The sequence below is a fragment of the Hyla sarda genome, unplaced genomic scaffold (assembly GCF_029499605.1).
Source record: "Hyla sarda isolate aHylSar1 unplaced genomic scaffold, aHylSar1.hap1 scaffold_1388, whole genome shotgun sequence".
NCBI lineage: Eukaryota > Metazoa > Chordata > Amphibia > Anura > Hylidae > Hyla > Hyla sarda.
In genome coordinates, this window is record NW_026608017.1 from 1 (window position 1) to 24,476 (window position 24,476).

Below are 24,476 nucleotides of genomic sequence, written 5' to 3' on the forward strand. Positions count from 1 at the left end.
AGAATTTAGCAAGGGCCTCGCACCTTCTGATGCATCAGGTAGGTGCACAATAGCATAGCCTAACCCTCTGTACTTTGGTCTATATTGATGCGGGACATAGACAGCCAGCTGATGACCAATCCATTAGTGCAATGGATGGCTGGAAGCATTTGTCTTTGCCTTTGCAATACCACAGAAGCAATCCATGGTCAATGTACAGCAATGACACACCTGTGTGAACAGCCAGGAGACCCCCCCCCCCCCATGTTATGTTACATAGTTACATAGTTAGTACGGTCGAAAAAAGACATATGTCCATCAAGTTCAACCAGGGAATTAAGGGGTAGGGGTGTGGCGCGATATTGGGGAAGGGATGAGATTTTATATTTCTTCATAAGCATTAATCTTATTTTGTCAATTAGGAACATTCAGCACCCACCCGCTATCAAGGCAGCTGCCTATCATGTCATGCCCTACCTGCACAGGTGTGCTGGCTACTCAAATGATCCAATTAAGGAGGCCATTTAGTCAGCAGCAGCAGAAGTCCTGTGCCTGGACGCTCCAACAGCGGCCAGACACAAGCAGAAGCAGAAGCAGCAGAAGCAGCAGCAGCACCACCTTTTGTTTTTTGGCTGCAGCAGCAGCAAGGCCCACAGGGCTGGCTAGCTGGCTAGCCAGCAAGCAGGTAGCAATGAAAGTAGGAATCTTTCTTTTTAACCCTGTAAGGGGGTGGTGCACTGTACCCGAAGATACTGCCATATCGGGTCAATGCATAGGGCGACGGAAGCAAGCTTCGAAATCGGCCCCCGTTCTCAAAAATCCATTTAATATATGGTCCCCAGATAGGGGACGTATCAGATATTAAACTGATAAGAACAGATACTACACTTGATCTTAGCCAAAAGGCCGAGAAGCGATAACCGTGAAAGGGGCGGGCCCAACAAGGTGCCCTTCATGGGCACTATCACTGCTTGCTGTCAGGGAGGCTGCCAGACAATTTTCCATGCACACTCTGGGCTGGGGGGCAGTCAACCACCAGTACACACAGCAGAACCTAAACCCATACCATTATTGCTAAGCAGCAAGACAGGGGCCCATTGCACTCCCACGGGGCCTTTTTAAATGCAATCCATAACCCGGATTTGCCAGGAACCCTTCTTACTCCTCCTACTTGCATGTGACACTGGGCTTAGGATCTGCATAGGAAACACACACACAAGCACACACCTACCTTTGTTGCCTGCAGATGCCTCCTTGGCTGTCCCCAAACGGTATCAAACCAACACCCACGGGAAGCTGTAAGCATAGAGGACATGCCTGCACCCCATTGGACTTACCTGTGTGGGTTAAACCCGGGTTATTTGACAACCTATGGCGGTGATGGTTCTGCTCAGGCAGAGCAGTGCTGATGCTCCTCATAAAGCTGTCGCTGCTGTGAAGGTTCTAGGTGACATCACAAATCCCTATGGTTACATACACAACAAAGCTGGGTTGTTGTTGTTTACACTCTGCAAGGCCTGTGGAAGTGAGTGACATCATAGCACTGTAGTTCTGAGGGTTCTAGATGGATGCAACAATCTCCTGTTGCTTCTATGAAGGCCATAATAGACGACATCACCAAACAGCTCCATAGTCACATACACAGCAAAGGAGAGATGTTGTTTACACCTAGTGATGTCAGTGGTATTGAGTGACATCACAGCACAGTGCTAAGGCTCCTGGGCCTGGACACAGCAGCGGCTGCAATATCTCAACGGAGAATACGTTTATATATATGTGTGTGTGTGCGCGTATATATATATATATATATATATATATATATATATATATATATATATCTCCGCCGAAATCACTTTTAAACCCATTTCCACCTTTTTTTCCCTTCTCTTCCTCTTACTTTTTTTTCACGTTTTTTTACGTTTTTCTCCTTTTCGCCTCTTTTCTGGGCGTATTATTCTTCTTTTTCTTCTTTTTTTTCGTCTAATGCATACCCCATCAGTGCAGCAATGCTTATTCAATACCGCCAGCAGATGGAGACACTGGGGGATAATTTTCTAAGGATTTATACTGATTTTTCCTGTCTGAATTTGTCGCACAGAAAGTTGCAGGCCAAATATGTGTGACATTTCTGCGACTTTAGCTTCTAGAGCATTTTTACAACATTATACATAGGTGCTGAATACATAAAAAGCGACTGTTCAGCGACAGACAAGTCGCATCGGCTGAAAGTAGGCCAGAATGTCAGTCCATGTTGGAGCAGGTTTAGATACAGTCTAAAGTATAGATCTCAAAGTCTGTGCACAGAATTTAGCAAGGGCCTCGCACCTTCTGATGCATCAGGTAGGTGCACAATAGCATAGCCTAACCCTCTGTACTTTGGTCTATATTGATGCGGGACATAGACAGCCAGCTGATGACCAATCCATTAGTGCAATGGATGGCTGGAAGCATTTGTCTTTGCCTTTGCAATACCACAGAAGCAATGCATGGTCAATGTACAGCAATGACACACCTGTGTGAACAGCCAGGAGACCCCCCCCCCCCCCATGTTATGTTACATAGTTACATAGTTAGTACGGTCGAAAAAAGACATATGTCCATCAAGTTCAACCAGGGAATTAAGGGGTAGGGGTGTGGCGCGATATTGGGGAAGGGATGAGATTTTATATTTCTTCATAAGCATTAATCTTATTTTGTCAATTAGGAACATTCAGCACCCACCCGCTATCAAGGCAGCTGCCTATCATGTCATGCCCTACCTGCACAGGTGTGCTGGCTACTCAAATGATCCAATTAAGGAGGCCATTTAGTCAGCAGCAGCAGAAGTCCTGTGCCTGGACGCTCCAACAGCGGCCAGACACAAGCAGAAGCAGAAGCAGCAGAAGCAGCAGCAGCACCACCTTTTGTTTTTTGGCTGCAGCAGCAGCAAGGCCCACAGGGCTGGCTAGCTGGCTAGCCAGCAAGCAGGTAGCAATGAAAGTAGGAATCTTTCTTTTTAACCCTGTAAGGGGGTGGTGCACTGTACCCGAAGATACTGCCATATCGGGTCAATGCATAGGGCGACGGAAGCAAGCTTCGAAATCGGCCCCCGTTCTCAAAAATCCATTTAATATATGGTCCCCAGATAGGGGACGTATCAGATATTAAACTGATAAGAACAGATACTACACTTGATCTTAGCCAAAAGGCCGAGAAGCGATAACCGTGAAAGGGGCGGGCCCAACAAGGTGCCCTTCATGGGCACTATCACTGCTTGCTGTCAGGGAGGCTGCCAGACAATTTTCCATGCACACTCTGGGCTGGGGGGCAGTCAACCACCAGTACACACAGCAGAACCTAAACCCATACCATTATTGCTAAGCAGCAAGACAGGGGCCCATTGCACTCCCACGGGGCCTTTTTAAATGCAATCCATAACCCGGATTTGCCAGGAACCCTTCTTACTCCTCCTACTTGCATGTGACACTGGGCTTAGGATCTGCATAGGAAACACACACACAAGCACACACCTACCTTTGTTGCCTGCAGATGCCTCCTTGGCTGTCCCCAAACGGTATCAAACCAACACCCACGGGAAGCTGTAAGCATAGAGGACATGCCTGCACCCCATTGGACTTACCTGTGTGGGTTAAACCCGGGTTATTTGACAACCTATGGCGGTGATGGTTCTGCTCAGGCAGAGCAGTGCTGATGCTCCTCATAAAGCTGTCGCTGCTGTGAAGGTTCTAGGTGACATCACAAATCCCTATGGTTACATACACAACAAAGCTGGGTTGTTGTTGTTTACACTCTGCAAGGCCTGTGGAAGTGAGTGACATCATAGCACTGTAGTTCTGAGGGTTCTAGATGGATGCAACAATCTCCTGTTGCTTCTATGAAGGCCATAATAGACGACATCACCAAACAGCTCCATAGTCACATACACAGCAAAGGAGAGATGTTGTTTACACCTAGTGATGTCAGTGGTATTGAGTGACATCACAGCACAGTGCTAAGGCTCCTGGGCCTGGACACAGCAGCGGCTGCAATATCTCAACGGAGAATACGTTTATATATATGTGTGTGTGTGCGCGTATATATATATATATATATATATATATATATATATATATATATTCTCCGCCGAAATCACTTTTAAACCCATTTCCACCTTTTTTTCCCTTCTCTTCCTCTTACTTTTTTTTCACGTTTTTTTACGTTTTTCTCCTTTTCGCCTCTTTTCTGGGCGTATTATTCTTCTTTTTCTTCTTTTTTTTCGTCTAATGCATACCCCATCAGTGCAGCAATGCTTATTCAATACCGCCAGCAGATGGAGACACTGGGGGATAATTTTCTAAGGATTTATACTGATTTTTCCTGTCTGAATTTGTCGCACAGAAAGTTGCAGGCCAAATATGTGTGACATTTCTGCGACTTTAGCTTCTAGAGCATTTTTACAACATTATACATAGGTGCTGAATACATAAAAAGCGACTATTCAGCGACAGACAAGTCGCATCGGCTGAAAGTAGGCCAGAATGTCAGTCCATGTTGGAGCAGGTTTAGATACAGTCTAAAGTATAGATCTCAAAGTCTGTGCACAGAATTTAGCAAGGGCCTCGCACCTTCTGATGCATCAGGTAGGTGCACAATAGCATAGCCTAACCCTCTGTACTTTGGTCTATATTGATGCGGGACATAGACAGCCAGCTGATGACCAATCCATTAGTGCAATGGATGGCTGGAAGCATTTGTCTTTGCCTTTGCAATACCACAGAAGCAATGCATGGTCAATGTACAGCAATGACACACCTGTGTGAACAGCCAGGAGACCCCCCCCCCCCCATGTTATGTTACATAGTTACATAGTTAGTACGGTCGAAAAAAGACATATGTCCATCAAGTTCAACCAGGGAATTAAGGGGTAGGGGTGTGGCGCGATATTGGGGAAGGGATGAGATTTTATATTTCTTCATAAGCATTAATCTTATTTTGTCAATTAGGAACATTCAGCACCCACCCGCTATCAAGGCAGCTGCCTATCATGTCATGCCCTACCTGCACAGGTGTGCTGGCTACTCAAATGATCCAATTAAGGAGGCCATTTAGTCAGCAGCAGCAGAAGTCCTGTGCCTGGACGCTCCAACAGCGGCCAGACACAAGCAGAAGCAGAAGCAGCAGAAGCAGCAGCAGCACCACCTTTTGTTTTTTGGCTGCAGCAGCAGCAAGGCCCACAGGGCTGGCTAGCTGGCTAGCCAGCAAGCAGGTAGCAATGAAAGTAGGAATCTTTCTTTTTAACCCTGTAAGGGGGTGGTGCACTGTACCCGAAGATACTGCCATATCGGGTCAATGCATAGGGCGACGGAAGCAAGCTTCGAAATCGGCCCCCGTTCTCAAAAATCCATTTAATATATGGTCCCCAGATAGGGGACGTATCAGATATTAAACTGATAAGAACAGATACTACACTTGATCTTAGCCAAAAGGCCGAGAAGCGATAACCGTGAAAGGGGCGGGCCCAACAAGGTGCCCTTCATGGGCACTATCACTGCTTGCTGTCAGGGAGGCTGCCAGACAATTTTCCATGCACACTCTGGGCTGGGGGGCAGTCAACCACCAGTACACACAGCAGAACCTAAACCCATACCATTATTGCTAAGCAGCAAGACAGGGGCCCATTGCACTCCCACGGGGCCTTTTTAAATGCAATCCATAACCCGGATTTGCCAGGAACCCTTCTTACTCCTCCTACTTGCATGTGACACTGGGCTTAGGATCTGCATAGGAAACACACACACAAGCACACACCTACCTTTGTTGCCTGCAGATGCCTCCTTGGCTGTCCCCAAACGGTATCAAACCAACACCCACGGGAAGCTGTAAGCATAGAGGACATGCCTGCACCCCATTGGACTTACCTGTGTGGGTTAAACCCGGGTTATTTGACAACCTATGGCGGTGATGGTTCTGCTCAGGCAGAGCAGTGCTGATGCTCCTCATAAAGCTGTCGCTGCTGTGAAGGTTCTAGGTGACATCACAAATCCCTATGGTTACATACACAACAAAGCTGGGTTGTTGTTGTTTACACTCTGCAAGGCCTGTGGAAGTGAGTGACATCATAGCACTGTAGTTCTGAGGGTTCTAGATGGATGCAACAATCTCCTGTTGCTTCTATGAAGGCCATAATAGACGACATCACCAAACAGCTCCATAGTCACATACACAGCAAAGGAGAGATGTTGTTTACACCTAGTGATGTCAGTGGTATTGAGTGACATCACAGCACAGTGCTAAGGCTCCTGGGCCTGGACACAGCAGCGGCTGCAATATCTCAACGGAGAATACGTTTATATATATGTGTGTGTGTGCGCGTATATATATATATATATATATATATATATATATATATATATATATATTTCTCCGCCGAAATCACTTTTAAACCCATTTCCACCTTTTTTTCCCTTCTCTTCCTCTTACTTTTTTTTCACGTTTTTTTACGTTTTTCTCCTTTTCGCCTCTTTTCTGGGCGTATTATTCTTCTTTTTCTTCTTTTTTTTCGTCTAATGCATACCCCATCAGTGCAGCAATGCTTATTCAATACCGCCAGCAGATGGAGACACTGGGGGATAATTTTCTAAGGATTTATACTGATTTTTCCTGTCTGAATTTGTCGCACAGAAAGTTGCAGGCCAAATATGTGTGACATTTCTGCGACTTTAGCTTCTAGAGCATTTTTACAACATTATACATAGGTGCTGAATACATAAAAAGCGACTGTTCAGCGACAGACAAGTCGCATCGGCTGAAAGTAGGCCAGAATGTCAGTCCATGTTGGAGCAGGTTTAGATACAGTCTAAAGTATAGATCTCAAAGTCTGTGCACAGAATTTAGCAAGGGCCTCGCACCTTCTGATGCATCAGGTAGGTGCACAATAGCATAGCCTAACCCTCTGTACTTTGGTCTATATTGATGCGGGACATAGACAGCCAGCTGATGACCAATCCATTAGTGCAATGGATGGCTGGAAGCATTTGTCTTTGCCTTTGCAATACCACAGAAGCAATGCATGGTCAATGTACAGCAATGACACACCTGTGTGAACAGCCAGGAGACCCCCCCCCCCCCCCCCCATGTTATGTTACATAGTTACATAGTTAGTACGGTCGAAAAAAGACATATGTCCATCAAGTTCAACCAGGGAATTAAGGGGTAGGGGTGTGGCGCGATATTGGGGAAGGGATGAGATTTTATATTTCTTCATAAGCATTAATCTTATTTTGTCAATTAGGAACATTCAGCACCCACCCGCTATCAAGGCAGCTGCCTATCATGTCATGCCCTACCTGCACAGGTGTGCTGGCTACTCAAATGATCCAATTAAGGAGGCCATTTAGTCAGCAGCAGCAGAAGTCCTGTGCCTGGACGCTCCAACAGCGGCCAGACACAAGCAGAAGCAGAAGCAGCAGAAGCAGCAGCAGCACCACCTTTTGTTTTTTGGCTGCAGCAGCAGCAAGGCCCACAGGGCTGGCTAGCTGGCTAGCCAGCAAGCAGGTAGCAATGAAAGTAGGAATCTTTCTTTTTAACCCTGTAAGGGGGTGGTGCACTGTACCCGAAGATACTGCCATATCGGGTCAATGCATAGGGCGACGGAAGCAAGCTTCGAAATCGGCCCCCGTTCTCAAAAATCCATTTAATATATGGTCCCCAGATAGGGGACGTATCAGATATTAAACTGATAAGAACAGATACTACACTTGATCTTAGCCAAAAGGCCGAGAAGCGATAACCGTGAAAGGGGCGGGCCCAACAAGGTGCCCTTCATGGGCACTATCACTGCTTGCTGTCAGGGAGGCTGCCAGACAATTTTCCATGCACACTCTGGGCTGGGGGGCAGTCAACCACCAGTACACACAGCAGAACCTAAACCCATACCATTATTGCTAAGCAGCAAGACAGGGGCCCATTGCACTCCCACGGGGCCTTTTTAAATGCAATCCATAACCCGGATTTGCCAGGAACCCTTCTTACTCCTCCTACTTGCATGTGACACTGGGCTTAGGATCTGCATAGGAAACACACACACAAGCACACACCTACCTTTGTTGCCTGCAGATGCCTCCTTGGCTGTCCCCAAACGGTATCAAACCAACACCCACGGGAAGCTGTAAGCATAGAGGACATGCCTGCACCCCATTGGACTTACCTGTGTGGGTTAAACCCGGGTTATTTGACAACCTATGGCGGTGATGGTTCTGCTCAGGCAGAGCAGTGCTGATGCTCCTCATAAAGCTGTCGCTGCTGTGAAGGTTCTAGGTGACATCACAAATCCCTATGGTTACATACACAACAAAGCTGGGTTGTTGTTGTTTACACTCTGCAAGGCCTGTGGAAGTGAGTGACATCATAGCACTGTAGTTCTGAGGGTTCTAGATGGATGCAACAATCTCCTGTTGCTTCTATGAAGGCCATAATAGACGACATCACCAAACAGCTCCATAGTCACATACACAGCAAAGGAGAGATGTTGTTTACACCTAGTGATGTCAGTGGTATTGAGTGACATCACAGCACAGTGCTAAGGCTCCTGGGCCTGGACACAGCAGCGGCTGCAATATCTCAACGGAGAATACGTTTATATATATGTGTGTGTGTGCGCGTATATATATATATATATATATATATATATATATATATATATATATATATATTTCTCCGCCGAAATCACTTTTAAACCCATTTCCACCTTTTTTTCCCTTCTCTTCCTCTTACTTTTTTTTCACGTTTTTTTACGTTTTTCTCCTTTTCGCCTCTTTTCTGGGCGTATTATTCTTCTTTTTCTTCTTTTTTTTCGTCTAATGCATACCCCATCAGTGCAGCAATGCTTATTCAATACCGCCAGCAGATGGAGACACTGGGGGATAATTTTCTAAGGATTTATACTGATTTTTCCTGTCTGAATTTGTCGCACAGAAAGTTGCAGGCCAAATATGTGTGACATTTCTGCGACTTTAGCTTCTAGAGCATTTTTACAACATTATACATAGGTGCTGAATACATAAAAAGCGACTGTTCAGCGACAGACAAGTCGCATCGGCTGAAAGTAGGCCAGAATGTCAGTCCATGTTGGAGCAGGTTTAGATACAGTCTAAAGTATAGATCTCAAAGTCTGTGCACAGAATTTAGCAAGGGCCTCGCACCTTCTGATGCATCAGGTAGGTGCACAATAGCATAGCCTAACCCTCTGTACTTTGGTCTATATTGATGCGGGACATAGACAGCCAGCTGATGACCAATCCATTAGTGCAATGGATGGCTGGAAGCATTTGTCTTTGCCTTTGCAATACCACAGAAGCAATGCATGGTCAATGTACAGCAATGACACACCTGTGTGAACAGCCAGGAGACCCCCCCCCCATGTTATGTTACATAGTTACATAGTTAGTACGGTCGAAAAAAGACATATGTCCATCAAGTTCAACCAGGGAATTAAGGGGTAGGGGTGTGGCGCGATATTGGGGAAGGGATGAGATTTTATATTTCTTCATAAGCATTAATCTTATTTTGTCAATTAGGAACATTCAGCACCCACCCGCTATCAAGGCAGCTGCCTATCATGTCATGCCCTACCTGCACAGGTGTGCTGGCTACTCAAATGATCCAATTAAGGAGGCCATTTAGTCAGCAGCAGCAGAAGTCCTGTGCCTGGACGCTCCAACAGCGGCCAGACACAAGCAGAAGCAGAAGCAGCAGAAGCAGCAGCAGCACCACCTTTTGTTTTTTGGCTGCAGCAGCAGCAAGGCCCACAGGGCTGGCTAGCTGGCTAGCCAGCAAGCAGGTAGCAATGAAAGTAGGAATCTTTCTTTTTAACCCTGTAAGGGGGTGGTGCACTGTACCCGAAGATACTGCCATATCGGGTCAATGCATAGGGCGACGGAAGCAAGCTTCGAAATCGGCCCCCGTTCTCAAAAATCCATTTAATATATGGTCCCCAGATAGGGGACGTATCAGATATTAAACTGATAAGAACAGATACTACACTTGATCTTAGCCAAAAGGCCGAGAAGCGATAACCGTGAAAGGGGCGGGCCCAACAAGGTGCCCTTCATGGGCACTATCACTGCTTGCTGTCAGGGAGGCTGCCAGACAATTTTCCATGCACACTCTGGGCTGGGGGGCAGTCAACCACCAGTACACACAGCAGAACCTAAACCCATACCATTATTGCTAAGCAGCAAGACAGGGGCCCATTGCACTCCCACGGGGCCTTTTTAAATGCAATCCATAACCCGGATTTGCCAGGAACCCTTCTTACTCCTCCTACTTGCATGTGACACTGGGCTTAGGATCTGCATAGGAAACACACACACAAGCACACACCTACCTTTGTTGCCTGCAGATGCCTCCTTGGCTGTCCCCAAACGGTATCAAACCAACACCCACGGGAAGCTGTAAGCATAGAGGACATGCCTGCGCCCCATTGTACTTACCTGTGTGGGTTAAACCCGGGTTATTTGACAACCTATGGCGGTGATGGTTCTGCTCAGGCAGAGCAGTGCTGATGCTCCTCATAAAGCTGTCGCTGCTGTGAAGGTTCTAGGTGACATCACAAATCCCTATGGTTACATACACAACAAAGCTGGGTTGTTGTTGTTTACACTCTGCAAGGCCTGTGGAAGTGAGTGACATCATAGCACTGTAGTTCTGAGGGTTCTAGATGGATGCAACAATCTCCTGTTGCTTCTATGAAGGCCATAATAGACGACATCACCAAACAGCTCCATAGTCACATACACAGCAAAGGAGAGATGTTGTTTACACCTAGTGATGTCAGTGGTATTGAGTGACATCACAGCACAGTGCTAAGGCTCCTGGGCCTGGACACAGCAGCGGCTGCAATATCTCAACGGAGAATACGTTTATATATATGTGTGTGTGTGCGCGTATATATATATATATATATATATATATATATATATATATTTCTCCGCCGAAATCACTTTTAAACCCATTTCCACCTTTTTTTCCCTTCTCTTCCTCTTACTTTTTTTTCACGTTTTTTTACGTTTTTCTCCTTTTCGCCTCTTTTCTGGGCGTATTATTCTTCTTTTTCTTCTTTTTTTTCGTCTAATGCATACCCCATCAGTGCAGCAATGCTTATTCAATACCGCCAGCAGATGGAGACACTGGGGGATAATTTTCTAAGGATTTATACTGATTTTTCCTGTCTGAATTTGTCGCACAGAAAGTTGCAGGCCAAATATGTGTGACATTTCTGCGACTTTAGCTTCTAGAGCATTTTTACAACATTATACATAGGTGCTGAATACATAAAAAGCGACTGTTCAGCGACAGACAAGTCGCATCGGCTGAAAGTAGGCCAGAATGTCAGTCCATGTTGGAGCAGGTTTAGATACAGTCTAAAGTATAGATCTCAAAGTCTGTGCACAGAATTTAGCAAGGGCCTCGCACCTTCTGATGCATCAGGTAGGTGCACAATAGCATAGCCTAACCCTCTGTACTTTGGTCTATATTGATGCGGGACATAGACAGCCAGCTGATGACCAATCCATTAGTGCAATGGATGGCTGGAAGCATTTGTCTTTGCCTTTGCAATACCACAGAAGCAATGCATGGTCAATGTACAGCAATGACACACCTGTGTGAACAGCCAGGAGACCCCCCCCCCCCCCATGTTATGTTACATAGTTACATAGTTAGTACGGTCGAAAAAAGACATATGTCCATCAAGTTCAACCAGGGAATTAAGGGGTAGGGGTGTGGCGCGATATTGGGGAAGGGATGAGATTTTATATTTCTTCATAAGCATTAATCTTATTTTGTCAATTAGGAACATTCAGCACCCACCCGCTATCAAGGCAGCTGCCTATCATGTCATGCCCTACCTGCACAGGTGTGCTGGCTACTCAAATGATCCAATTAAGGAGGCCATTTAGTCAGCAGCAGCAGAAGTCCTGTGCCTGGACGCTCCAACAGCGGCCAGACACAAGCAGAAGCAGAAGCAGCAGAAGCAGCAGCAGCACCACCTTTTGTTTTTTGGCTGCAGCAGCAGCAAGGCCCACAGGGCTGGCTAGCTGGCTAGCCAGCAAGCAGGTAGCAATGAAAGTAGGAATCTTTCTTTTTAACCCTGTAAGGGGGTGGTGCACTGTACCCGAAGATACTGCCATATCGGGTCAATGCATAGGGCGACGGAAGCAAGCTTCGAAATCGGCCCCCGTTCTCAAAAATCCATTTAATATATGGTCCCCAGATAGGGGACGTATCAGATATTAAACTGATAAGAACAGATACTACACTTGATCTTAGCCAAAAGGCCGAGAAGCGATAACCGTGAAAGGGGCGGGCCCAACAAGGTGCCCTTCATGGGCACTATCACTGCTTGCTGTCAGGGAGGCTGCCAGACAATTTTCCATGCACACTCTGGGCTGGGGGGCAGTCAACCACAAGTACACACAGCAGAACCTAAACCCATACCATTATTGCTAAGCAGCAAGACAGGGGCCCATTGCACTCCCACGGGGCCTTTTTAAATGCAATCCATAACCCGGATTTGCCAGGAACCCTTCTAACTCCTCCTACTTGCATGTGACACTGGGCTTAGGATCTGCATAGGAAACACACACACAAGCACACACCTACCTTTGTTGCCTGCAGATGCCTCCTTGGCTGTCCCCAAACGGTATCAAACCAACACCCACGGGAAGCTGTAAGCATAGAGGACATGCCTGCACCCCATTGGACTTACCTGTGTGGGTTAAACCCGGGTTATTTGACAACCTATGGCGGTGATGGTTCTGCTCAGGCAGAGCAGTGCTGATGCTCCTCATAAAGCTGTCGCTGCTGTGAAGGTTCTAGGTGACATCACAAATCCCTATGGTTACATACACAACAAAGCTGGGTTGTTGTTGTTTACACTCTGCAAGGCCTGTGGAAGTGAGTGACATCATAGCACTGTAGTTCTGAGGGTTCTAGATGGATGCAACAATCTCCTGTTGCTTCTATGAAGGCCATAATAGACGACATCACCAAACAGCTCCATAGTCACATACACAGCAAAGGAGAGATGTTGTTTACACCTAGTGATGTCAGTGGTATTGAGTGACATCACAGCACAGTGCTAAGGCTCCTGGGCCTGGACACAGCAGCGGCTGCAATATCTCAACGGAGAATACGTTTATATATATGTGTGTGTGTGCGCGTATATATATATATATATATATATATATATATATATATATATATATATATCTCCGCCGAAATCACTTTTAAACCCATTTCCACCTTTTTTTCCCTTCTCTTCCTCTTACTTTTTTTTCACGTTTTTTTACGTTTTTCTCCTTTTCGCCTCTTTTCTGGGCGTATTATTCTTCTTTTTCTTCTTTTTTTTCGTCTAATGCATACCCCATCAGTGCAGCAATGCTTATTCAATACCGCCAGCAGATGGAGACACTGGGGGATAATTTTCTAAGGATTTATACTGATTTTTCCTGTCTGAATTTGTCGCACAGAAAGTTGCAGGCCAAATATGTGTGACATTTCTGCGACTTTAGCTTCTAGAGCATTTTTACAACATTATACATAGGTGCTGAATACATAAAAAGCGACTGTTCAGCGACAGACAAGTCGCATCGGCTGAAAGTAGGCCAGAATGTCAGTCCATGTTGGAGCAGGTTTAGATACAGTCTAAAGTATAGATCTCAAAGTCTGTGCACAGAATTTAGCAAGGGCCTCGCACCTTCTGATGCATCAGGTAGGTGCACAATAGCATAGCCTAACCCTCTGTACTTTGGTCTATATTGATGCGGGACATAGACAGCCAGCTGATGACCAATCCATTAGTGCAATGGATGGCTGGAAGCATTTGTCTTTGCCTTTGCAATACCACAGAAGCAATGCATGGTCAATGTACAGCAATGACACACCTGTGTGAACAGCCAGGAGACCCCCCCCCCCCCCCCCCATGTTATGTTACATAGTTACATAGTTAGTACGGTCGAAAAAAGACATATGTCCATCAAGTTCAACCAGGGAATTAAGGGGTAGGGGTGTGGCGCGATATTGGGGAAGGGATGAGATTTTATATTTCTTCATAAGCATTAATCTTATTTTGTCAATTAGGAACATTCAGCACCCACCCGCTATCAAGGCAGCTGCCTATCATGTCATGCCCTACCTGCACAGGTGTGCTGGCTACTCAAATGATCCAATTAAGGAGGCCATTTAGTCAGCAGCAGCAGAAGTCCTGTGCCTGGACGCTCCAACAGCGGCCAGACACAAGCAGAAGCAGAAGCAGCAGAAGCAGCAGCAGCACCACCTTTTGTTTTTTGGCTGCAGCAGCAGCAAGGCCCACAGGGCTGGCTAGCTGGCTAGCCAGCAAGCAGGTAGCAATGAAAGTAGGAATCTTTCTTTTTAACCCTGTAAGGGGGTGGTGCACTGTACCCGAAGATACTGCCATATCGGGTCAATGCATAGGGCGACGGAAGCAAGCTTCGAAATCGGCCCCCGTTCTCAAAAATCCATTTAATATATGGTCCCCAGATAGGGGACGTATCAGATATTAAACTGATAAGAACAGATACTACACTTGATCTTAGCCAAAAGGCCGAGAAGCGATAACCGTGAAAGGGGCGGGCCCAACAAGGTGCCCTTCATGGGCACTATCACTGCTTGCTGTCAGGGAGGCTGCCAGACAATTTTCCATGCACACTCTGGGCTGGGGGGCAGTCAACCACCAGTACACACAGCAGAACCTAAACCCATACCATTATTGCTAAGCAGCAAGACAGGGGCCCATTGCACTCCCACGGGGCCTTTTTAAATGCAATCCATAACCCGGATTTGCCAGGAACCCTTCTTACTCCTCCTACTTGCATGTGACACTGGGCTTAGGATCTGCATAGGAAACACACACACAAGCACACACCTACCTTTGTTGCCTGCAGATGCCTCCTTGGCTGTCCCCAAACGGTATCAAACCAACACCCACGGGAAGCTGTAAGCATAGAGGACATGCCTGCACCCCATTGGACTTACCTGTGTGGGTTAAACCCGGGTTATTTGACAACCTATGGCGGTGATGGTTCTGCTCAGGCAGAGCAGTGCTGATGCTCCTCATAAAGCTGTCGCTGCTGTGAAGGTTCTAGGTGACATCACAAATCCCTATGGTTACATACACAACAAAGCTGGGTTGTTGTTGTTTACACTCTGCAAGGCCTGTGGAAGTGAGTGACATCATAGCACTGTAGTTCTGAGGGTTCTAGATGGATGCAACAATCTCCTGTTGCTTCTATGAAGGCCATAATAGACGACATCACCAAACAGCTCCATAGTCACATACACAGCAAAGGAGAGATGTTGTTTACACCTAGTGATGTCAGTGGTATTGAGTGACATCACAGCACAGTGCTAAGGCTCCTGGGCCTGGACACAGCAGCGGCTGCAATATCTCAACGGAGAATACGTTTATATATATGTGTGTGTGTGCGCGTATATATATATATATATATATATATATATATATATATATATATATATATTTCTCCGCCGAAATCACTTTTAAACCCATTTCCACCTTTTTTTCCCTTCTCTTCCTCTTACTTTTTTTTCACGTTTTTTTACGTTTTTCTCCTTTTCGCCTCTTTTCTGGGCGTATTATTCTTCTTTTTCTTCTTTTTTTTCGTCTAATGCATACCCCATCAGTGCAGCAATGCTTATTCAATACCGCCAGCAGATGGAGACACTGGGGGATAATTTTCTAAGGATTTATACTGATTTTTCCTGTCTGAATTTGTCGCACAGAAAGTTGCAGGCCAAATATGTGTGACATTTCTGCGACTTTAGCTTCTAGAGCATTTTTACAACATTATACATAGGTGCTGAATACATAAAAAGCGACTGTTCAGCGACAGACAAGTCGCATCGGCTGAAAGTAGGCCAGAATGTCAGTCCATGTTGGAGCAGGTTTAGATACAGTCTATAAAGTATAGATCTCAAAGTCTGTGCACAGAATTTAGCAAGGGCCTCGCACCTTCTGATGCATCAGGTAGGTGCACAATAGCATAGCCTAACCCTCTGTACTTTGGTCTATATTGATGCGGGACATAGACAGCCAGCTGATGACCAATCCATTAGTGCAATGGATGGCTGGAAGCATTTGTCTTTGCCTTTGCAATACCACAGAAGCAATGCATGGTCAATGTACAGCAATGACACACCTGTGTGAACAGCCAGGAGACCCCCCCCCCCATGTTATGTTACATAGTTACATAGTTAGTACGGTCGAAAAAAGACATATGTCCATCAAGTTCAACCAGGGAATTAAGGGGTAGGGGTGTGGCGCGATATTGGGGAAGGGATGAGATTTTATATTTCTTCATAAGCATTAATCTTATTTTGTCAATTAGGAACATTCAGCACCCACCCGCTATCAAGGCAGCTGCCTATCATGTCATGCCCTACCTGCACAGGTGTGCTGGCTACTCAAATGATCCAATTAAGGAGGCCATTTAGTCAGCAGCAGCAGAAGTCCTGTGCCTGGACGCTCCAACAGCGGCCAGACACAAGCAGAAGCAGAAGCAGCAGAAGCAGCAGCAGCACCACCTTTTGTTTTTTGGCTGCAGCAGCAGCAAGGCCCACAGGGCTGGCTAGCTGGCTAGCCAGCAAGCAGGTAGCAATGAAAGTAGGAATCTTTCTTTTTAACCCTGTAAGGGGGTGGTGCACTGTACCCGAAGATACTGCCATATCGGGTCAATGCATAGGGCGACGGAAGCAAGCTTCGAAATCGGCCCCCGTTCTCAAAAATCCATTTAATATATGGTCCCCAGATAGGGGACGTATCAGATATTAAACTGATAAGAACAGATACTACACTTGATCTTAGCCAAAAGGCCGAGAAGCGATAACCGTGAAAGGGGCGGGCCCAACAAGGTGCCCTTCATGGGCACTATCACTGCTTGCTGTCAGGGAGGCTGCCAGACAATTTTCCATGCACACTCTGGGCTGGGGGGCAGTCAACCACCAGTACACACAGCAGAACCTAAACCCATACCATTATTGCTAAGCAGCAAGACAGGGGCCCATTGCACTCCCACGGGGCCTTTTTAAATGCAATCCATAACCCGGATTTGCCAGGAACCCTTCTTACTCCTCCTACTTGCATGTGACACTGGGCTTAGGATCTGCATAGGAAACACACACACAAGCACACACCTACCTTTGTTGCCTGCAGATGCCTCCTTGGCTGTCCCCAAACGGTATCAAACCAACACCCACGGGAAGCTGTAAGCATAGAGGACATGCCTGCGCCCCATTGTACTTACCTGTGTGGGTTAAACCCGGGTTATTTGACAACCTATGGCGGTGATGGTTCTGCTCAGGCAGAGCAGTGCTGATGCTCCTCATAAAGCTGTCGCTGCTGTGAAGGTTCTAGGTGACATCACAAATCCCTATGGTTACATACACAACAAAGCTGGGTTGTTGTTGTTTACACTCTGCAAGGCCTGTGGAAGTGAGTGACATCATAGCACTGTAGTTCTGAGGGTTCTAGATGGATGCAACAATCTCCTGTTGCTTCTATGAAGGCCATAATAGACGACATCACCAAACAGCTCCATAGTCACATACACAGCAAAGGAGAGATGTTGTTTACACCTAGTGATGTCAGTGGTATTGAGTGACATCACAGCACAGTGCTAAGGCTCCTGGGCCTGGACACAGCAGCGGCTGCAATATCTCAACGGAGAATACGTTTATATATATGTGTGTGTGTGCGCGTATATATATATATATATATATATATATATATATATATATTTCTCCGCCGAAATCACTTTTAAACCCATTTCCACCTTTTTTTCCCTTCTCTTCCTCTTACTTTTTTTTCACGTTTTTTTACGTTTTTCTCCTTTTCGCCTCTTTTCTGGGCGTATTATTCTTCTTTTTCTTCTTTTTTTTCGTCTAATGCATACCCCATCAGTGCAGCAATGCTTATTCAATACCGCCAGCAGATGGAGACACTGGGGGATAATTTTCTAAGGATTTATACTGATTTTTCCTGTCTGAATTTGTCGCACAGAAAGTTGCAGGCCAAATATGTGTGACATTTCTGCGACTTTAGCTTCTAGAGCATTTTTACAACATTATACATAGGTGCTGAATACATAAAAAGCGACTGTTCAGCGACAGACAAGTCGCATCGGCTGAAAGTAGGCCAGAATGTCAGTCCATGTTGGAGCAGGTTTAGATACAGTCTAAAGTATAGATCTCAAAGTCTGTGCACAGAATTTAGCAAGGGCCTCGCACCTTCTGATGCATCAGGTAGGTGCACAATAGCATAGCCTAACCCTCTGTACTTTGGTCTATATTGATGCGGGACATAGACAGCCAGCTGATGACCAATCCATTAGTGCAATGGATGGCTGGAAGCATTTGTCTTTGCCTTTGCAATACCACAGAAGCAATGCATGGTCAATGTACAGCAATGACACACCTGTGTGAACAGCCAGGAGACCCCCCCCCCCCCCATGTTATGTTACATAGTTACATAGTTAGTACGGTCGAAAAAAGACATATGTCCATCAAGTTCAACCAGGGAATTAAGGGGTAGGGGTGTGGCGCGATATTGGGGAAGGGATGAGATTTTATATTTCTTCATAAGCATTAATCTTATTTTGTCAATTAGGAACATTCAGCACCCACCCGCTATCAAGGCAGCTGCCTATCATGTCATGCCCTACCTGCACAGGTGTGCTGGCTACTCAAATGATCCAATTAAGGAGGCCATTTAGTCAGCAGCAGCAGAAGTCCTGTGCCTGGACGCTCCAACAGCGGCCAGACACAAGCAGAAGCAGAAGCAGCAGAAGCAGCAGCAGCACCACCTTTTGTTTTTTGGCTGCAGCAGCAGCAAGGCCCACAGGGCTGGCTAGCTGGCTAGCCAGCAAGCAGGTAGCAATGAAAGTAGGAATCTTTCTTTTTAACCCTGTAAGGGGGTGGTGCACTGTACCCGAAGATACTGCCATATCGGGTCAATGCATAGGGCGACGGAAGCAAGCTTCGAAATCGGCCCCCGTTCTCAAAAATCCATTTAATATATGGTCCCCAGATAGGGGACGTATCAGATATTAAACTGATAAGAACAGATACTACACTTGATCTTAGCCAAAAGGCCGAGAAGCGATAACCGTGAAAGGGGCGGGCCCAACAAGGTGCCCTTCATGGGCACTATCACTGCTTGCTGTCAGGGAGGCTGCCAGACAATTTTCCATGCACACTCTGGGCTGGGGGGCAGTCAACCACAAGTACACACAGCAGAACCTAAACCCATACCATTATTGCTAAGCAGCAAGACAGGGGCCCATTGCACTCCCACGGGGCCTTTTTAAATGCAATCCATAACCCGGATTTGCCAGGAACCCTTCTAACTCCTCCTACTTGCATGTGACACTGGGCTTAGGATCTGCATAGGAAACACACACACAAGCACACACCTACCTTTGTTGCCTGCAGATGCCTCCTTGGCTGTCCCCAAACGGTATCAAACCAACACCCACGGGAAGCTGTAAGCATAGAGGACATGCCTGCACCCCATTGGACTTACCTGTGTGGGTTAAACCCGGGTTATTTGACAACCTATGGCGGTGATGGTTCTGCTCAGGCAGAGCAGTGCTGATGCTCCTCATAAAGCTGTCGCTGCTGTGAAGGTTCTAGGTGACATCACAAATCCCTATGGTTACATACACAACAAAGCTGGGTTGTTGTTGTTTACACTCTGCAAGGCCTGTGGAAGTGAGTGACATCATAGCACTGTAGTTCTGAGGGTTCTAGATGGATGCAACAATCTCCTGTTGCTTCTATGAAGGCCATAATAGACGACATCACCAAACAGCTCCATAGTCACATACACAGCAAAGGAGAGATGTTGTTTACACCTAGTGATGTCAGTGGTATTGAGTGACATCACAGCACAGTGCTAAGGCTCCTGGGCCTGGACACAGCAGCGGCTGCAATATCTCAACGGAGAATACGTTTATATATATGTGTGTGTGTGCGCGTATATATATATATATATATATATATATATATATATATATATATTTCTCCGCCGAAATCACTTTTAAACCCATTTCCACCTTTTTTTCCCTTCTCTTCCTCTTACTTTTTTTTCACGTTTTTTTACGTTTTTCTCCTTTTCGCCTCTTTTCTGGGCGTATTATTCTTCTTTTTCTTCTTTTTTTTCGTCTAATGCATACCCCATCAGTGCAGCAATGCTTATTCAATACCGCCAGCAGATGGAGACACTGGGGGATAATTTTCTAAGGATTTATACTGATTTTTCCTGTCTGAATTTGTCGCACAGAAAGTTGCAGGCCAAATATGTGTGACATTTCTGCGACTTTAGCTTCTAGAGCATTTTTACAACATTATACATAGGTGCTGAATACATAAAAAGCGACTGTTCAGCGACAGACAAGTCGCATCGGCTGAAAGTAGGCCAGAATGTCAGTCCATGTTGGAGCAGGTTTAGATACAGTCTAAAGTATAGATCTCAAAGTCTGTGCACAGAATTTAGCAAGGGCCTCGCACCTTCTGATGCATCAGGTAGGTGCACAATAGCATAGCCTAACCCTCTGTACTTTGGTCTATATTGATGCGGGACATAGACAGCCAGCTGATGACCAATCCATTAGTGCAATGGATGGCTGGAAGCATTTGTCTTTGCCTTTGCAATACCACAGAAGCAATGCATGGTCAATGTACAGCAATGACACACCTGTGTGAACAGCCAGGAGACCCCCCCCCCCCATGTTATGTTACATAGTTACATAGTTAGTACTGTCGAAAAAAGACATATGTCCATCAAGTTCAACCAGGGAATTAAGGGGTAGGGGTGTGGCGCGATATTGGGGAAGGGATGAGATTTTATATTTCTTCATAAGCATTAATCTTATTTTGTCAATTAGGAACATTCAGCACCCACCCGCTATCAAGGCAGCTGCCTATCATGTCATGCCCTACCTGCACAGGTGTGCTGGCTACTCAAATGATCCAATTAAGGAGGCCATTTAGTCAGCAGCAGCAGAAGTCCTGTGCCTGGACGCTCCAACAGCGGCCAGACACAAGCAGAAGCAGAAGCAGCAGAAGCAGCAGCAGCACCACCTTTTGTTTTTTGGCTGCAGCAGCAGCAAGGCCCACAGGGCTGGCTAGCTGGCTAGCCAGCAAGCAGGTAGCAATGAAAGTAGGAATCTTTCTTTTTAACCCTGTAAGGGGGTGGTGCACTGTACCCGAAGATACTGCCATATCGGGTCAATGCATAGGGCGACGGAAGCAAGCTTCGAAATCGGCCCCCGTTCTCAAAAATCCATTTAATATATGGTCCCCAGATAGGGGACGTATCAGATATTAAACTGATAAGAACAGATACTACACTTGATCTTAGCCAAAAGGCCGAGAAGCGATAACCGTGAAAGGGGCGGGCCCAACAAGGTGCCCTTCATGGGCACTATCACTGCTTGCTGTCAGGGAGGCTGCCAGACAATTTTCCATGCACACTCTGGGCTGGGGGGCAGTCAACCACCAGTACACACAGCAGAACCTAAACCCATACCATTATTGCTAAGCAGCAAGACAGGGGCCCATTGCACTCCCACGGGGCCTTTTTAAATGCAATCCATAACCCGGATTTGCCAGGAACCCTTCTTACTCCTCCTACTTGCATGTGACACTGGGCTTAGGATCTGCATAGGAAACACACACACAAGCACACACCTACCTTTGTTGCCTGCAGATGCCTCCTTGGCTGTCCCCAAACGGTATCAAACCAACACCCACGGGAAGCTGTAAGCATAGAGGACATGCCTGCACCCCATTGGACTTACCTGTGTGGGTTAAACCCGGGTTATTTGACAACCTATGGCGGTGATGGTTCTGCTCAGGCAGAGCAGTGCTGATGCTCCTCATAAAGCTGTCGCTGCTGTGAAGGTTCTAGGTGACATCACAAATCCCTATGGTTACATACACAACAAAGCTGGGTTGTTGTTGTTTACACTCTGCAAGGCCTGTGGAAGTGAGTGACATCATAGCACTGTAGTTCTGAGGGTTCTAGATGGATGCAACAATCTCCTGTTGCTTCTATGAAGGCCATAATAGACGACATCACCAAACAGCTCCATAGTCACATACACAGCAAAGGAGAGATGTTGTTTACACCTAGTGATGTCAGTGGTATTGAGTGACATCACAGCACAGTGCTAAGGCTCCTGGGCCTGGACACAGCAGCGGCTGCAATATCTCAACGGAGAATACGTTTATATATATGTGTGTGTGTGCGCGTATATATATATATATATATATATATATATATATATATATTTCTCCGCCGAAATCACTTTTAAACCCATTTCCACCTTTTTTTCCCTTCTCTTCCTCTTACTTTTTTTTCACGTTTTTTTACGTTTTTCTCCTTTTCGCCTCTTTTCTGGGCGTATTATTCTTCTTTTTCTTCTTTTTTTTCGTCTAATGCATACCCCATCAGTGCAGCAATGCTTATTCAATACCGCCAGCAGATGGAGACACTGGGGGATAATTTTCTAAGGATTTATACTGATTTTTCCTGTCTGAATTTGTCGCACAGAAAGTTGCAGGCCAAATATGTGTGACATTTCTGCGACTTTAGCTTCTAGAGCATTTTTACAACATTATACATAGGTGCTGAATACATAAAAAGCGACTGTTCAGCGACAGACAAGTCGCATCGGCTGAAAGTAGGCCAGAATGTCAGTCCATGTTGGAGCAGGTTTAGATACAGTCTAAAGTATAGATCTCAAAGTCTGTGCACAGAATTTAGCAAGGGCCTCGCACCTTCTGATGCATCAGGTAGGTGCACAATAGCATAGCCTAACCCTCTGTACTTTGGTCTATATTGATGCGGGACATAGACAGCCAGCTGATGACCAATCCATTAGCGCAATGGATGGCTGGAAGCATTTGTCTTTGCCTTTGCAATACCACAGAAGCAATGCATGGTCAATGTACAGCAATGACACACCTGTGTGAACAGCCAGGAGACCCCCCCCATGTTATGTTACATAGTTACATAGTTAGTACGGTCGAAAAAAGACATATGTCCATCAAGTTCAACCAGGGAATTAAGGGGTAGGGGTGTGGCACGATATTGGGGAAGGGATGAGATTTTATATTTCTTCATAAGCATTAATCTTATTTTGTCAATTAGGAACATTCAGCACCCACCCGCTATCAAGGCAGCTGCCTATCATGTCATGCCCTACCTGCACAGGTGTGCTGGCTACTCAAATGATCCAATTAAGGAGGCCATTTAGTCAGCAGCAGCAGAAGTCCTGTGCCTGGACGCTCCAACAGCGGCCAGACACAAGCAGAAGCAGAAGCAGCAGAAGCAGCAGCAGCACCACCTTTTGTTTTTTGGCTGCAGCAGCAGCAAGGCCCACAGGGCTGGCTAGCTGGCTAGCCAGCAAGCAGGTAGCAATGAAAGTAGGAATCTTTCTTTTTAACCCTGTAAGGGGGTGGTGCACTGTACCCGAAGATACTGCCATATCGGGTCAATGCATAGGGCGACGGAAGCAAGCTTCGAAATCGGCCCCCGTTCTCAAAAATCCATTTAATATATGGTCCCCAGATAGGGGACGTATCAGATATTAAACTGATAAGAACAGATAAGGTTTCAACTAAATTTTATTCAATAAATAAGAAACCATACAAAATTTAAAATGCTAAATAATAAAAGGTTCACAAAAGTTTTAAAATACAAATAATAAAACCAGTAATAAAAGGAGAAAAAATAAAAATGGCAGGATAAAACATTATACAAATGTCATAAAAACTGATTATATTGTTATTTCGTTCCATAGAGGCAGACACCACATGGATGCTGCCTCGCTGGCCCCCAACTGTTTCTTGTCTCTTAGGTAATAGATGTACATCTCACTCAGGGCCAGCTTTATACAGTTTTTAACATCAATAAAATCATGTTTAAAAAGTAAGATGTTCCTAACTTTCCAGATGGCATTTTTAAAACAATTAATAATCATCCAGCAGATCATCTGCTGTTTAAAATTGGGGCAGTTAAAAAGACCGTAAAAGACACATTCGTGATTAAAATCTTTTAGGCCGCAGGCCCACTTCAAAAGTGGGCCTACCTTCCTCCAAAGCTCCCGTGCAAAAGGGCAGTTCCAAAATATGTGCAGCACCGTTTCGTCCACTCCGCAGCCATCTCTCGGGCACTTGGCTCTCGCCACCAGTCCTCGCCTGTGCTGGAACTCACGAGTAGGGAGGCACTGGTGGACGATTGCCCAGGCAAGATCCCTGTGTACATTCGCCAGAAACTTCCCGTACACGTTCCGCCATACCTTTTTGGATCTTGCCTGTGTGAAATTGGACACTGCCAGGGTAACCTCACTCCACCTGAGGACCTTTGATACCTTTCTCTGGTCCCCCAGTATGTCAGGCTCCAAATCTTGGAGACCTAG

The 24,476-nt window shown here is 45.9% G+C and overlaps 11 non-coding genes across 11 annotated transcripts; all 11 read right to left on the reverse strand.

Annotated features, from left to right (window-relative positions):
- Window positions 1-706: 706 nt before the first annotated feature.
- Window positions 707-897, reverse strand: LOC130306707 (U2 spliceosomal RNA). The gene has a single exon (XR_008856033.1). It is a non-coding gene; the product is annotated as a U2 spliceosomal RNA (small nuclear RNA).
- Window positions 898-2,988: 2,091 nt separating this feature from the next.
- Window positions 2,989-3,179, reverse strand: LOC130306717 (U2 spliceosomal RNA). Its single transcript, XR_008856037.1, has one exon. It is a non-coding gene; the product is annotated as a U2 spliceosomal RNA (small nuclear RNA).
- Window positions 3,180-5,266: 2,087 nt separating this feature from the next.
- Window positions 5,267-5,457, reverse strand: LOC130306719 (U2 spliceosomal RNA). The gene has a single exon (XR_008856038.1). It is a non-coding gene; the product is annotated as a U2 spliceosomal RNA (small nuclear RNA).
- Window positions 5,458-7,554: 2,097 nt separating this feature from the next.
- On the reverse strand, window positions 7,555-7,745 carry LOC130306685 (U2 spliceosomal RNA). Its single transcript, XR_008856010.1, has one exon. It is a non-coding gene; the product is annotated as a U2 spliceosomal RNA (small nuclear RNA).
- A 2,093-nt stretch (window positions 7,746-9,838) lies between these two features.
- Window positions 9,839-10,029, reverse strand: LOC130306686 (U2 spliceosomal RNA). Its single transcript, XR_008856011.1, has one exon. It is a non-coding gene; the product is annotated as a U2 spliceosomal RNA (small nuclear RNA).
- A 2,085-nt stretch (window positions 10,030-12,114) lies between these two features.
- LOC130306687 (U2 spliceosomal RNA) lies at window positions 12,115-12,305 on the reverse strand. The gene has a single exon (XR_008856013.1). It is a non-coding gene; the product is annotated as a U2 spliceosomal RNA (small nuclear RNA).
- A 2,097-nt stretch (window positions 12,306-14,402) lies between these two features.
- LOC130306688 (U2 spliceosomal RNA) lies at window positions 14,403-14,593 on the reverse strand. Its single transcript, XR_008856014.1, has one exon. It is a non-coding gene; the product is annotated as a U2 spliceosomal RNA (small nuclear RNA).
- A 2,094-nt stretch (window positions 14,594-16,687) lies between these two features.
- Window positions 16,688-16,878, reverse strand: LOC130306689 (U2 spliceosomal RNA). The gene has a single exon (XR_008856015.1). It is a non-coding gene; the product is annotated as a U2 spliceosomal RNA (small nuclear RNA).
- Window positions 16,879-18,963: 2,085 nt separating this feature from the next.
- LOC130306690 (U2 spliceosomal RNA) lies at window positions 18,964-19,154 on the reverse strand. Its single transcript, XR_008856016.1, has one exon. It is a non-coding gene; the product is annotated as a U2 spliceosomal RNA (small nuclear RNA).
- Window positions 19,155-21,241: 2,087 nt separating this feature from the next.
- LOC130306691 (U2 spliceosomal RNA) lies at window positions 21,242-21,432 on the reverse strand. Its single transcript, XR_008856017.1, has one exon. It is a non-coding gene; the product is annotated as a U2 spliceosomal RNA (small nuclear RNA).
- A 2,079-nt stretch (window positions 21,433-23,511) lies between these two features.
- LOC130306706 (U2 spliceosomal RNA) lies at window positions 23,512-23,705 on the reverse strand. The gene has a single exon (XR_008856032.1). It is a non-coding gene; the product is annotated as a U2 spliceosomal RNA (small nuclear RNA).
- Between the last annotated feature and the right edge of the window lie 771 nt (window positions 23,706-24,476).